Genomic DNA, 14,476 nt, shown 5'->3' with positions numbered 1-14,476 from the left:
TTCTCAACCTTCCCAACACTGTGAACCTTTAACACAGTTCCTCACTTTGTGCTGACCCCAATCATACTGCTATTTTGTTGCTGCTTCAGAACTGTGATTTTGCTACTGTTATGGATTGTAATGTAAATACCTGATGTGCAGGATGTTTGTTATGCAACCCAGGGGTCACATGTCACAGATTGAGAACTGTGGCTCGAATTCCGGATGGCATTGCAGGTCAGATCTGGAGCAAGGTTTGAGAACAGGCTCCCCAGAGTTCCAGGTGTCTTGGTAGGGAGTTGAAGGTGGGTTTGAGAAGAACCGGGAGGGGGATGAATTGAGAGGACCCCAGACACTATAGTTTAGCTCTGGTCTGGAGACTTCTCATTCCTCTATTCTCCAGGAAATGACAACTCGGTCACTTTGGCTATAGCCACAGTGCTGCTCTCTGGGGATTCAGCTTTGGAGGTGGGTAGCGTGGAAAGAGTTTGGGGAAACCAGCTTTTGGCCAATGGGTAATGGAGAGGCTACAACTGGGAAGAATGATCTTCAGTGTCCGGACTCAGGAACTTGGGTCTGACAAAGAACAAGCAGCAAGCTCAGTGACAGTCTTGGTGTCCCTGCATCCACTGGGAAACAGGAAAAGTACTGTGTGGGGTCTATGGGGTCTGAAATGGGGTCTATTCCTCCCCTACGGAGGACTCACTGAGTGGCCTAAGGCTGAGACTCGGGGACTGTCCTGAAAGCCATTTGTCCTTATCTTTAAGTTTAGGTCACGTGATGGCTGATCTAGGAGAGTTCCCTAACCTGGTGTCTAAGCTCATACATCCTCCTAGGCACACGTCTCTTGATGGCCTTTGAGAATGATTCCTTTGATGGGACCATTTGTGAGTAAGCTACAGGCTGAGCTAAAAATAACCTTCCACGCATCCCACCAGCACCTCACCTTTTGCCCTTCCCTCCTTCTTGGGGTGTGGGAGTGTGGACCAAGCACATTCTGCAGTGAGCTTTTGGAATGAAGAGGAACCTGTCTGTTATGGGGAACTTGTCAGGAAGCTGGGCCACACTTGCCAGGGGTGTGGAGGAGAGGGCTCTTTTGGACCCTATACTCAGGCCTCCACACATTCAGGCCAATGTGTGGGGGGTGTTGGAAAAGGGCATCTGGTCTGAGAGACCACCATAGTGTTGGCCTTGAGGCTCAGGCCTAGTGGGATCTTTGCAGCTGCTGGATGGAGGGCGGGGCTGACTCCTGTCATGCTAAGCCTTAGCAGGTTTACAACTGCCAGACACCCAAGAAAACCCAGCTCCTTTCTCCCCTGTGCAGAGGGAAGCATCAGGAATGTCTTGCTTCAGCGGTCAAGTGGGACCAGGTCCTTGAAGTGCTGAGGGGTGGTGAGTCTTTCTGGAAGCCCATCTTCCTCGTTGCCCCATTGTTGTCTGGCTAGCTCATCTGTCACAGCCCTGGAGCTGGAATCAATCGGGTCCTTTCTCTGAGGGACTTTGTATAGACAAGCACACCTCCTCAGTTCAAGGAGCCATGATGATGTTCACTCCTGTCCGGCTCTTGTTGCACAGACTCCCAACATTCAAGGCTTCCTTGGCAACCGGGGTCTCCTACTTGTGCTGCGTGAGGCCCAGGCTGCTCTGGCTGCCCTTGTGTGTAAAATTAAAATGGCAGTGGCATAGCACATGCTTTGCTGGTGTAGGATTAAATGGTACCAGCTCAAGCCATGGGAAGGGTCACCCCACCCCAAGTTCATGCTTACAGGGTGACTGGGCAACCAGCAAGACCTTGCAAAGGGACAGTATCATGGCTGGTGAGATGCCAAGTGCCACACCCTGGTCAGCAGAAAATAGCCACGGATTTATGAGGCGACCATTGCCACCTCAAAAAGCCTAAATTAGAGTTCACACGTATACGTGCCAAAGAACAAAGACACGGGGACCTGGGAGCCCCCGCATATAGACACAGACAGGGAAATAGGCAAAGGGCCCTAGGCAGCTCTCCCCGACCAAGACTGACTCTGCCTATCTGGGATCCAGCTATGACTGGTTCTGGCTTTGACCAAGGCCTTATAAAGGCTCTGGCTGAGACTACAGTTCAGTCATAAGGTCTATGTTCTGTGCCCACTCTGGGCTGCTCCTTGATGCCTCAGCTGCCTGAGGACTGGCCTGTCTCAGCTGCCTGGGTCACCTGCAGGCCCTGCTCAGCCAACCTGCTGAGTCCTGTCTGTTGTTCTGGGCTATTGCTCCCACCTGGCTGTCCTCCTAACTGTGTTTTTCGGGTTGTACTCATCTGAATGCCTGGCTTCTTATTCACTCTCCCTCGCTTGACTACTTCTTATCTTCGTGTCTTAGTAGCCATGGGACTTTGCTTTTGTTTCTGTCCTCTCTTAATTGAATTTTAAGGAACACCCCTGTGTTCCAAATGATCTCCAAATGCATGCAAATGTTAGTAGGTAGGTATATCTCCACGTGTGTCCTTCAGTTTTCTTAACACAAATCATTCATTGTGAACCTGTGGGACCAAGGGACTTGCCTGGGCTGGGGCCTACCCGCCTGGTGCCCGGCTGCTTGTAGAAGTGATATTTATTTGGGGGAAGCTGTTGCTGGCCAGCCAGAGGGACTGGGAGTCAGGACATGTAGGTACGAGTTCTGAATTGGATTGAATTGGTGTGAAAGGGTAGTTAATCTCTGCAAGGTTTCTTTCTTCAGCTGTAGAATGGTGCCGTGGCTGCCTGGGCTCTGTGATGAGCTAGCCTGGGCTCTATGATGAGCTAGCCAGCTGGTATATGTGAAATGCATCAACTCACCCTATCTAGGGCTCTGTTCCAGGCCTTTATGGCCTCTCTTCTTTCAACCTTGGCGTTTCTACCTGTGAAGCCACCATGCACAATGGCCAGCGGTCCCTGCCACATGCTTGACAGCTGCATGTTGCAGGAGCATCATGCTCCTCACAGGACAAAGGAGAATTTACTACACGCCATGTGTCCTCCAGGGCCCAGGTGGTTAGCTGGGTCAATTTGCAGTTATGCCTCAGTTAAATGGCGACTGACAAGCAGGTGGTCGAGACTGGTGTGATGGGTGCACCTGTGGGTCTCAGCAGCAGCTGGAGGCTGGGAAGGATGGAAGAAGAGCATCTCAGAAAAGCATGAAGCGTGGCAGATGAGTAGCTATGTGCATGGAGCGCAGAGGATGTCACATCTGAAGGATGAACCTGGGGTCCGTGCCGACAAGGGATGCTCATTATATTACTTACATTTTATTTTATGTATAACAGAATACCTCATAGAAACAGCCCAAGGGAGGAAGCTATGTTCTGGTCACTGTTCAGGGGACACAGTCCACCATCGGGGAAAGATGTGGTACTAGAACCACTCATATCCATGGCAATGGGACCTTGGGGGCTCTGTTTGCTCATTATCTCAGCAGACCATGGAGCACAGAAATCAAGTTATGCCCATAAGCTATGCCCCGAGAGTTCTACACTGGCCAACTCGATTCCGTGTCCACAATGATGTTACCAGATGGGACAGAACATTCTAAGCAGCAGCTTGTGGGGGCCATGCCACACTCAAGCCATAACACCCATTTTCAAGGTTGTGCTGGAACATACTGGAATTACTAGCCCTCCCCCCCCCCCCAAATGAAGGAAAGAAAGAAAGAGAGAGAGAGAGAGAGAGAGAGAGAAAGAAAGAAAGAAAGAAAAGAAGGGAGCAGAGGTGGGGTTGGGTGGAGTGGGATGGAGGAGATAGCTCAGTGTGTTAAGAAGGGAGCAGAGGGGGTGGGGTGGAGGAGATAGCTCAGTGGGTTAAGAAGGGGGCAGAGGCAGGCAGATCTCTGTGAGTTCGAGGCCAGCCTGGTCTACAAGAGCTAGTTCCAGGACAGGAACCAAAAGCTACGGAGAAACCTTGTCTCGGGGAAGAAGAAGGAAGCAGAGGTGAGGTGGGGTGGGGTGGGGTGGGGTGGGTGGGGAGATAGCTCAGTGGGTTAAGAAGGGAGCAGAGGTGGGTGGGGTGGAGGAGATAGCTCAATGGGTTAAGAGTCTTTTCCATGCAAGCATGGTGACCTGAGTTTGGAGTTCCCAGTGTCTGTGTAAAAAGCTGAGTGTAGCTGTGCCTCCTGTCACCCCAGCGCTGGCAGGTGATGGCCATTTTGGGAGCTCTCTGGCCAGCCAGCCTAGGTGAGCCAGCAATCTTCGTTGCATGCTCCTCCCATGGTGCCAAATCCCTATGCTGAGGCAGCATTAAAGCCCAGCAGTTAACTATGCTGCAAGACGCTTCTTCCTCCAAAATAATGAGCTGAAAGTCTTGTTTTCCTTCCTAGCTTCAGATATTTTGTTGTAGTAACAGTAGTAATGTAGTGTGAATGGATACCCAGCAAACAGCAATTCCACTCTTGAGAGGACCTCAACCTCAAATCTGAGAGCAGTTACTTCTCTTACGAGGACAAGGTCATTCGCTGTGGCATTATTTCTACAGAAGCAAGCTAGAGGCAACCTCAGCTACCACAGATTGGCTAGAGATAAGTACATGCTAACAAACCATGACATGTCAGAAGGTATGAATGTCGAAGGTGACCTGAAGGAAATGTGACAAAGTTGATGTATTTACAAGCCGTGTGGTGCTGAGGCATGAAAGTCAGAGCAGAACCTGAGGACCAAGGCAGGAGCTGGGGACCAGGGCAGGATGCATGCATGAGTGCTGTACACACTGCAGCACCATTGCCGCTTAGTTCGTAGTGATGAATGCATGCCACCTGTTGCAGAGGAATCCTTTGGGGCTGAGAAGAGAGAGGGGGGAAGGAAGAAAGAAGGCAAAATTGATAGCTCTAGGTGGAGGATGAGCAGAAAGGCCCACTTGGCTCTCTGCCATGTACAAAGGAAACTGGGGGCCAGCTGGGGCCCGAACCTTCAAGTGTATCTTCAAGTGTCTCTGGTGAAGGACAGCTTGGAAGGAGACTTTGTGGCAGCTCAGACTGCAGGAGCTGGAGGTGGGAAGCCCGAGCTCTGTGTTGGGCCTGGGTGGTGGCTTCTTGCGGTCCAGACTGGTTCCCTTGAGCTGAGCACATCCAGGGAAGCCTCTGCAGGAGAGAAATCGCACAGGAAAGAGCTGAGAGAAGCCACTTCCCATGGTCCTGGACTTGGGAGTGTTTCTTGTCCAGAAAGGGCTTTCCCTGATGGTGACCTAGGAAACTGGCTCCGGGTGAGGGAGCCCTCTAGTGGAAACATGGAAGTAGTCCGACTGCACCTTTTTTAAGCTTCCCAGCCCACATAGCTTCCCAGCCCTCCCCAAGGATGCAAGGAGTGTGGTGGGTATGAGCATGTGGGAGTGCGGGGGTGGTGGTGGGGTGGTGGTGGGTGGTGGTGTTGGTGAGGGTTGTGGTGGTGGGGGGTGGTGGTGGTGGTGAAGGAAGGGGTTTCAGTGTGGCTCCTGGCCGGAGGCAGGGAAAGGACCATGGAAAGTGATATTGTCACCTGAAGACTCTGTCCTGTCCTTGATCCCACTCTGTTCCTGCAGGATCTAAGACAAGAGAGTTCTGGTGAGGAGTCCTGGAAGCAGGCCTCGGGTGGAGTCCAACCCAGTCCCTGTCGTTTTAGTCCATTGCTTGTTCTCCATGTCTTTGGGGACACACTCGGGCCTGTCCCTGTCCCTTAAGGGCCCATTACCCTGCACCTCCAATCACCCCCTAACCTGCTTTCCTTAGAGCCCCTCAGAGTGACTCTCAGGGCCTTGGGTGAACCTGAAATCCCTACTGGCTTATGTTTTTGAACACTTGGTCAGAAGCTAGTGGCACTGGGACCTTTGGGAGGTGGGGCTAGCCATGGAAACAGAGGGCAGGCCTTGATGGTCCAAGTCGCATTCTCCTTACTGTCTATAGCCCATGACATCCTGCTGCAGCAGCCGTAGGGCCGGCCACTCAGCCCCCAGACCTTTCCACCATGATGCACTATATCCCTGGAACCTCCAGTGCAAACAAACCTCTTCCCTTGATTGTGTCAGGTGTTCTGTTCCAGCGACCAGAAGAATGGGTAACACAGAGTTCTGACATCAAGTGTGCTGACTGAGGCTTGGTGGAGCCCGTGTGCTGCAGCCACTCTTACTTAGCAGCATAACCTTCTCCTGAAGTCAGAGGCGAGTTTCAGCATGAAGTGCCACACACACCCTTTCCTTCTCCCCACATTGGCCACTCTGTGCTGCCCCACTCCTGCTCAGAACCCCCAGGACTTGTTGGGGTGACTTCTTTCACTCCTCCCAGCCTCCGCCGCAGGACTTTCAGCCTGCATTGAATCTGAGGTGACAGGGTGGAGCAGGACTCTGCTGTGGAGGAGGTAGCGGTGGGGGCAGCAGCTTCAGTGGCTGCTTCTGAACTTGATAATGACCCCATCGCTACTACCATTCTGGAGCTCATTCTCATTGGCGCCGCCCTCAGTGTTTGACCACGTGCCAGTGTCCATACTGGTGAGTGCCGGCAAGACCAACGGTCAGTCTCAGTCGTCTGAGGTCACCTGGCCTGGAGGGTATGGTGGTGGCCAGACGCACGGCGCTTAAAGTGCCCTGTGCTCTGTGTTGGATGCAAACCCAGGGTCACATGAAGTAGCCACTCCCTCTCTCAGCCTCAGCCAGTCCCACAGTCAAGATTCTGCTTTCTTGGCAGATGGCCCAGCATCTTGATAAGGTTACCTCAATGTAGAAATCGCAAGTCTGTGCCCCAGGCCCATTAGATGCAGAGACTTTTAGGGGTCCCCTAGTTCCCTTCTTCAGTTCAGAGGTGGGTGCCCTTTTCTGATAACCCCAACTCCAGAGATTAGCTGATTGGGAGATGCTCAGAGAGCTGGCTTACCTCAGTCAGCACCTGCTGAGATGGAGCCAGGTCCTTTCTCAGGATCTCACATAAGCAGGTCCTTTGGCCCCAAGTGCATAGCCCCCCCTCCCTGTTGTCTAGGCCCTGAGGCAGCAACCCTGTTGCATCCTCTCAGAGGTTAGGACATTTTGCCTTTGGGCTGCCCAAGGAGCCCATGTGTGTACCATCCCATAGAGATAGCAAGGCAGATGGAATCATTTGTACCCCTCTAGAAGACTTTGTAGTCAGGGTACTTACTGTCTTGGTGACGGTTCTATTGCTGTGCTGGAACACCACCATAGCCAAGACACCTTGTAAGAGAAAGCACTTACCCAGGGACTCAGAGGTTGAGTTCTTGACCGTCACAGTGGGGAGCACGGCTGAGACAGGCAGGCCTGGTGCTGAAGCAGTCCCTGGAAGCTTACAAACTGACCCGGTAGTCAGGACACAGAGAGAACTGGACTGGACTGGCATGGTCCTCTGAAGTCTCAAAGCCCAACACCAATGACACAGCTCTTCCAACAAGGCCGCACCTACTAATCCTTCCCAAACACTCCCAGCAGCTGTGGCCAAGCAGTCACATATGTGAGCCTGTGGGACCGTTCTCTTTCAGCCCACCAAACTTTGTAAAGGAGGGTTCACACATCCTTTTCTGGCTCTTTGGCTGCCTCACCATCTTGGTTTTCCAAGGCTTTCTGTTGATGAGGGTATGCAGTAGACTCCAGTGTTGTCTCTGGATTCCTGAGTTTCGTTTCTGTGTTTTACTTTGGAATGTGTATGTCCTTCCTGGTTCGTAGCTTATCCCTTCCCCCACTTCATATGAATTCCTGGAGAGAAACTGTCTGCATGGGCTGGTAGACTGATAAAAACTTCAGTGACTATTTGGGTGTTTGAAATTTTGCTTATCTGATAGCCTAATTATATATAAATTCATTTTAGCCTCTAATGATCCATTCCTTGCCCACTTCTGTATCAAACCTAACATCTTGATAAACAGGATGTGGATGTGGATGTATTAACAAATTCTATTCTCCACCAATGGGAAGGCTAAGAATGCTACCAGACAGCATCTGAGGTCTATAGTTGAGATTCCTCTGCTTGCTATAGATGTCCAATTCATGTTCCCACCAATGTATTTTTAAAATGCCTTGATTTATAACTTTCTTTGGTTTTTTACTATAAAAACTTCATAAAACTGCTTCCACATTGGAACATGGAAGTCAGACTCTAGAAGCTTCACCAGGCTTTTGTTTCTTTACAGGTTTTTCTGAAACAACTTACTTTTTCCTCTCTAACAATTTTTCCATTTCGTAGTTAGAATCATTGCCCGAATAGCTCAGTCCCTTTGACTTAGGCGTCCATGGGCCCCTGCTGCCCAACAGCGTCCTGTTGACTTGCTCCAGACTCTGTGAACTTATGATGAAACATCCACCTTGTTAAATATGTAGAGTTTTGTGTCAACAACACTCTAAGAAAATGCTTTCAATGTATAAAAGCACTCAATAAGCAGGGAGCAATGGCATGATGTAATCTTAACACTCAGGATCTGGAGGTAGGAGGACCAGGATTTCAAGATTAGACTCCAGGGATAGTGAGTTCAAAGCCAGCCTGAGCTACATTAGAACCTGTCTCAAAAAAGCACAGCAAAGCACACACAAATAGACTAAGCAAGGAGTCCTTGGCTTCTGGAGGATAAGAGGGGACTCTGATCTCCAAACCTGAGAAGTGGGTAGCGTAGGGAGTCACCAGACAGCCTGTTTGTCTCAGTCTACACAGTAAAAAGACAGAAGAAAAAGAACCGTTTTGCTTTGCTCCTTCAACCTCAGCTCTCAATAGTGTGCAGAAAAGATGGTTGGTGCTGGCAGGATGAGGCAGGAAGATCACTGTCAGGAATATTCCTAAAAACGAGCCTCTCCGCTGACACAATTCCAATTAGACCATATCAAACTAAATTAGAAGATATCCAGGTTTAATTGGATGTCTGTGCTCTCAGGTGGCCCTAGTGGGGGGAGAGGGTACAGAAAGCCAACATGACCACCAAAGAGGAAATATCACGTGTTTATTTTCTGAGGAGCAGTTTAAATAACCTGTAGGAGTGGTCTTGACCTTTCCTGGGGAGGGGCCAACATTTGACAGGCTCAAGGGAGGGGGCTTACAAAGATGGAGGCCAGGGGCTGGGATTACATTCCAGACTGTTTGTATAAGGGGTACAGGAAGCTGAAGTGATACTTATGGACCAACATTTTAGGCTCTCTTTGGATAAAGGGGCATCGACTCAAGTGTGGCTACTTCCTGCGGGCATGGGGAGACGGGGGAGGCGAGAGCTGGGTGTTGGTGGGTTTACTCTCAGTCAGAGGTGTGGCTGGAGAGGCATCCTGTTTACTGTCATCCTGAAGACCACAGGCACCTGTTTCTTGCAGGAGAAGAGAAGGCAGGTGACTAGGAGAAAAAAATATTGTTATTACCTGTCTTGTTTGTATCACCAAAGATGAGTATGCCAGGATGAGGAACAGGTAGGCCCTTCATTGTGGCATCTTGGAAAACCAAAGGGTGGAAGGTCCTAACTGCTGGACAGACCAAGTGTCCTGAGTAGGTGCCCACTTGAGCCTGGAGAGATGGTACCAGCATGGGTGTCCCAGGAGCTTGGCAGCCAAGGGGGTGGTGAGGATTACCATGTGAGGTCCTGTCCATCCAGGTTCAAGAAACCTAGGATGTAGTAATATGGGCGGCGGGGCTGCGTCCCCAGCACCCCGGCTGCCTGGCTAGCTTATGCCTGAAATAACAACACACAAACTGTATTCATTTAATCACTGCTTGGCCCATTTCTATCTAGCCTCTTCTAGGCTAATTCTCACATATTAATTTAGCCATTTCTAATCATCTGTGTTGCGCCCCTAGGTGCGCTTACTGGGAAGATTCTAGCCTATGTCCATCCAGGGTCGGAGCTTCATCGCGTGCGTCTGCCTGGGAGCTGGGAGCATGGCATCTCTCTGAGGCGTCTGCTCCCGAGAGGAGAGCTGTCGAGTCTGAGCTCACTTCCTCTTCCTCCCAGCATTCTGTTCTGTTTACTCCTCCCACCTATCTTCTAACCAATGAGGGCCAAGCAGTTTCTTTTTATTTAACCAATGACCTTCCTCCATCATTTCCCCTTTTTCGGTTTAAACAAACAAACAAACAAACAAAAAACAACAACAAAAAAAGGCTTTAACTTTAGATAGAAATGGGCCAAGCAGTTTCTTTTTATTTAACCAATGACCTTCCTCCATCACTAGGAGCTAGCTGTTTAAGGAATACTCTGTCCCCTGGGGAGAGTGGAGCAGATTTAAGGGCATTAGGGTCCACTGGTGTGGGGGCAGGGAGACAACTGTCAGCATGTGAACGGAGAAGGGATCTCAGAAGGGAGAGGTAGGGTAGATACCCCCTCAGTGGAGGAATTTGGGTTGGGAGGTGATGGTTGAGGAGAAAGGGCCTGCCATAAAGGAGCTCGAAAGGGCTCAGACCTGTAGGAGAACATGAGGTGGCCCTGAGGTGAGTAAGGGCAATGGGGAGAAGGGAGGGCCAAGATAACCTGAGTTCAATGGAGAGCTTGACTAGCTGTTGTTTGATGAGTCCATTGGCCCTCTCCTTCTTTCCCAAGGATTGTAGATGGTAGGGGATGTGGAATTTCCAGAAGATGTTGAGAGCCTCTGACACGAGCTCCATGACCCTGGAAGTGAAAGCTGGTCCATTGTCCATCTGGATGGTTCGTGGGATGCCAAACCAAGGAATAATTTGGTCCAGGAGTACCTGAGCCACCACATCTGCCGTTTCCCTGGAGGCTGGAAAGGCTTCTATCCATCCTGTAAAAGTGTCCACAAGTGTTAAGAGATAACAGAGTTTTTTTTTTTTTGTATGAGTAGGCATATGGATGAAATCAACTTGCCAATCTTCGCCCGGTTGGTGTCCACAAAGCTGGTGTAGAGACTGATGTATGTGAAGAGCCCCCTATGGGTTGGCTTAGGCAGGAGGAGTGAACCTGTGAATACGAACTCGGAGATGTGTGGGGTCAAAGAGGGGTTCCAAGAAGTGGAACAAAGCTTCGGGGCCTATGTGTAAGGTCTGGTGGATGTCTGAAATAATTGACAATGCCTGGTCTTGAGGAAGGATGGGATGGTTATTTAAGTAGAACCATTCATCATTTGTTTTTGTTGTCCCCTCTTTTATAAGCTCGTCCCTCTCTTTAGGTTGGTAACAGAGCTGATAGGATGGAGTTAAGAACAAAATGTGTTCTGTGTTATCAGAGGAGCTGGAGGCCAGCCCTGGGGCCACTGAGTCAGCCTTGGCATTGCCTAAGGCCACTGGGTCCTTGGAAGACTGGTGTCCCCGACAGTGAATAATGTCTGCTTCTGCAGGGAGCTGGAGGGCCTCCAAGAGGTTGGCTATAAGAAGTCCACTAACTATGGGAGTGCCCTTGGTAGTAAGGAAGCCCCTTTCCTTCCAGAGTGCAGAATGAGTGTGGACTATTAAGAAGGCATATTTAGAGTCAGTATAGATATTAGCATGTTGGCCCTTGGCTATTTGGAGCCCCCTTTTGTGAGGAGGTTCCCATTGGCAGGCAGGTGGCTTCAACTGTGTTAGTGGAAGTGACCACTGCATATGTTGCCTGTCGGTTTCCTGATTTGTCTAAAAGGGAACTTTCCAAAATCAACAAACAGGGTGAGTTGGGGATCTATAAGTGACTGGTTTAGAAGACCAGTGGTTGGTCTAGAAGACTGGGCCAAGATGAGGTTAAAGCTTCTACAGTCTCTGGGCAAGAGTGAGAGGAGGTACCAGAGCGGGAGGGAACAGGGAGGAGAGTTGCAGGGTTTAGGGCAGGACTGGAAGCCAAAGTAATGTGGGGGGTTTCTAGAAACAGTAAGTGAAAAGTCTGGACTCATGAAGGCCTGAGGAGGGAGAGAGAGGAGTGTCTCAGAAGGTCTGAGAGGCCATGGGTGGAATATACCATGATTGGCCTGGACAAGGTGATCTTGAGAGCCTCCCAAGTGAGTTCAGCTGCTGCCGCCAGGGCTCTCAGACATGGTTGTCATCCACAGAGGGTTGACAACTCCACGATTCAAAGGCCCAGCTTGTTGGGTTAGAACTCCTGTGGCCACTCTAGACCGCTCATCTGTATAGAGATGGTAAGGTTTTGTTTACTCTGGAAGAACAAGAGCAGGAGCTGTCAGAAGGGCATCTCACAGTAGAGAGAAGTGGCAGAGGACAATGGCTGGGTGGGTGAGAGTCCCCATGGGGGTGGGGAGTCTCTTTGGCTGCCTGATACAGAGGCTTGGCTGTAATGGCAAAGCTAGGGATCCAATGGCAGAACCCAAGCAGGCCCCAAAATGAGAGGATTTGAGCCCTGTGATTGGGAGCTTTAAATTTCACAGGGCCTGGACCCTGTCATAGGTGAGGGTCTTAGACCCGGGGCTAAATTGAACACCCAAATATACCACTGTAGGTCACACTTAGTTGGTCAGACTCAATATCCCAGGGATCCAAGAAGTTCAGGAGCACAGAGGTGGCCTGTTGGGACAGAGGCAATATAGAACTGCAGAGAAGGAGATCATCAACCTACTAGTGCTAGGACCAGGGTTAAAGTTTGAGAGATTTCGAGCCAGAGCTTGACCAAAGAAGTGCGGGCTGTCCTGAAAACCCTGAGGGAGAACAGTCCATGTAAGCTGTCTGGAGGACCAGGAGTCAGGGTCCTCCCACGTGAAGGCAAAGAGGAAGTATGAGTCAGGGTGTAAAGGGACAGTAAAGAAGGCATATTTTAGGTCCAGGACAGTAAAGTAGGAGGTGGTAGGAGGGACGTTAGACAGGAGATTGTAAGGGTTGTTAACCAGAGGATGAACTGGAATGACTGCCTCATTTATAAGATGGAGGTCTTGAACCAAGCCGTAAGCACCAGAGGGCTTACACACTGGAAGGATTGGAGAGTTGCAGGGTGAGTCAATAGGAATCAAAAGTCCTTGAGATAGGAGACAGTGACGATAGGCTTAAGGCCTCAGCAGTGGGTTTCAGGAATGGGAATCTGGGGTCTGGAAGGGAAGGGCGAAGGGTCTTTAAGGCAAACTAGCACTGGCTAGTGGTGAGTAGCAATCACAGGAGTAGAAGTGTTCCATACTTGGGGATCTACTGGGTAAGGGAGGGTAGGGACAGGACAGTCTGGGGTAGGAACCTGTGAGGCTGTTAAAGTGAGAAGGGTGACTCAGGAGAGTGTGTGGGGGCCAAAGTGAGTGTGGCCCCGAAGCGGCTGAGAATATCTCCACCCAGTAGAGGTGCAGGGCAAGCAGGTATCACTAGGAAGGAATGAGAGAAGAATCGCCTGCAAGAATGCAGGGCAGTGACAAAGTTTTAAGTGGGGAGGAACGGGTCCCATCTACTCCCGTGACTGAAATTGGTGAGGGGAATGTAAGGCCCTAGTGAGATGTTAGAACAGAGAAGGTAGCTCCCATGTCCAAAAGAAAAGCAATGGACTTACCTGCTACCTGTAGCATTACCCTAGGCTCACAGAGGTTCACAGGGTTTACAGAGGCCAGTCCATTCATGGTCCATGCTCAGTGCCTCTATGTCTCTAAGGACATGCTCTGAAATCTCTGTCACTCTGTAGAGGGTATATATGTTGTGTGTGTGAGAGAGAGGGGGAGAGAACATGAATAAGAGAGAGACAGACAGAGGCAGAGATAGATACACACAGAGAGACACAGAAATGCAGGCAGGCAGAGAGAGACAGAGATGTAAAGACAGGCAGCAGAAAGTCTCCTGCCACCTCCTGCTGTGTCCAGATTTTTTTTGTTGGGCTGCTAGGCCTGTTTCCTGACAGGGCCTTTCAGAAGATTCTCTTACATATTTTGTGGTACTGGGGAAGGAACCTAAAGTTTCATGCCCAGTGCCAGGTAAGCGCTCTATCACCCAACTTGTTCTCAGCTCTTTATTTATTGCAAAAGGTTCTTACTATACAGATCAGGCTGGCCTTGAACTCAAATGTCCATCTGTTTCTGCCTTCCCAGTGCTGAGGTTAAAGGCATGCGCCACAATTGCCCAGGCTGGCCTCTCACTCTGTAGCCCAGGTAGGCCTTGAACTTGTGACCTTCCTGTCACAGCTTCCTGTGTAGATGGGTTCACAGGCTGCTTTCTAATGGGAGATTCTTTCCATTCCTGTATCATCAGAGCTCTTCACCCAGAATCTGGGCCTGCTCCAGCTGGCCTGCACTGACACTCTGGCAAAAGGAGGGGCTTTCCTCCACCCCCTCCATCTCTATCCACACTCACACAGAGGGTGCCCGATAAGATTGGATAAAATGTGGGAGGTGGCTCAGCGGTTAAGAGCACTGCCTTCTCTTCCAGAGGTCCTGATTTCAATGCCCAATAACCGTGTGGTGGCTCACAACCATCTGTAATGAGGTCTGGTGCCCTCTTGAGGAAGAAACCTGATTAGTCATCCTCAACAACTTAGACAATGAAAGCCAATAAGGACAAGTTCAACAGAAAAAACAAAGCAAAAATCAAACAAACAAAAATGTGGAGTCCTCGTCCTTCTGATGCATTCCATACTCTGGAATGCTTTTTCCAGGAATCTCCACCAGGTGCTTTGGAATCCATGTCTCTATTCCCCTGCCAAAGTTGACCACACGAG

The sequence above is a fragment of the Microtus oregoni genome, unplaced genomic scaffold, assembly GCF_018167655.1.
Source record: "Microtus oregoni isolate MIOR12 unplaced genomic scaffold, Mior012 000118F_ref0000498, whole genome shotgun sequence".
Classification (NCBI taxonomy): Eukaryota; Metazoa; Chordata; class Mammalia; order Rodentia; family Cricetidae; genus Microtus; species Microtus oregoni.
The sequence above is the reverse complement of the archived record's forward strand: the minus strand, read 5'-3'. Positions refer to the sequence as shown.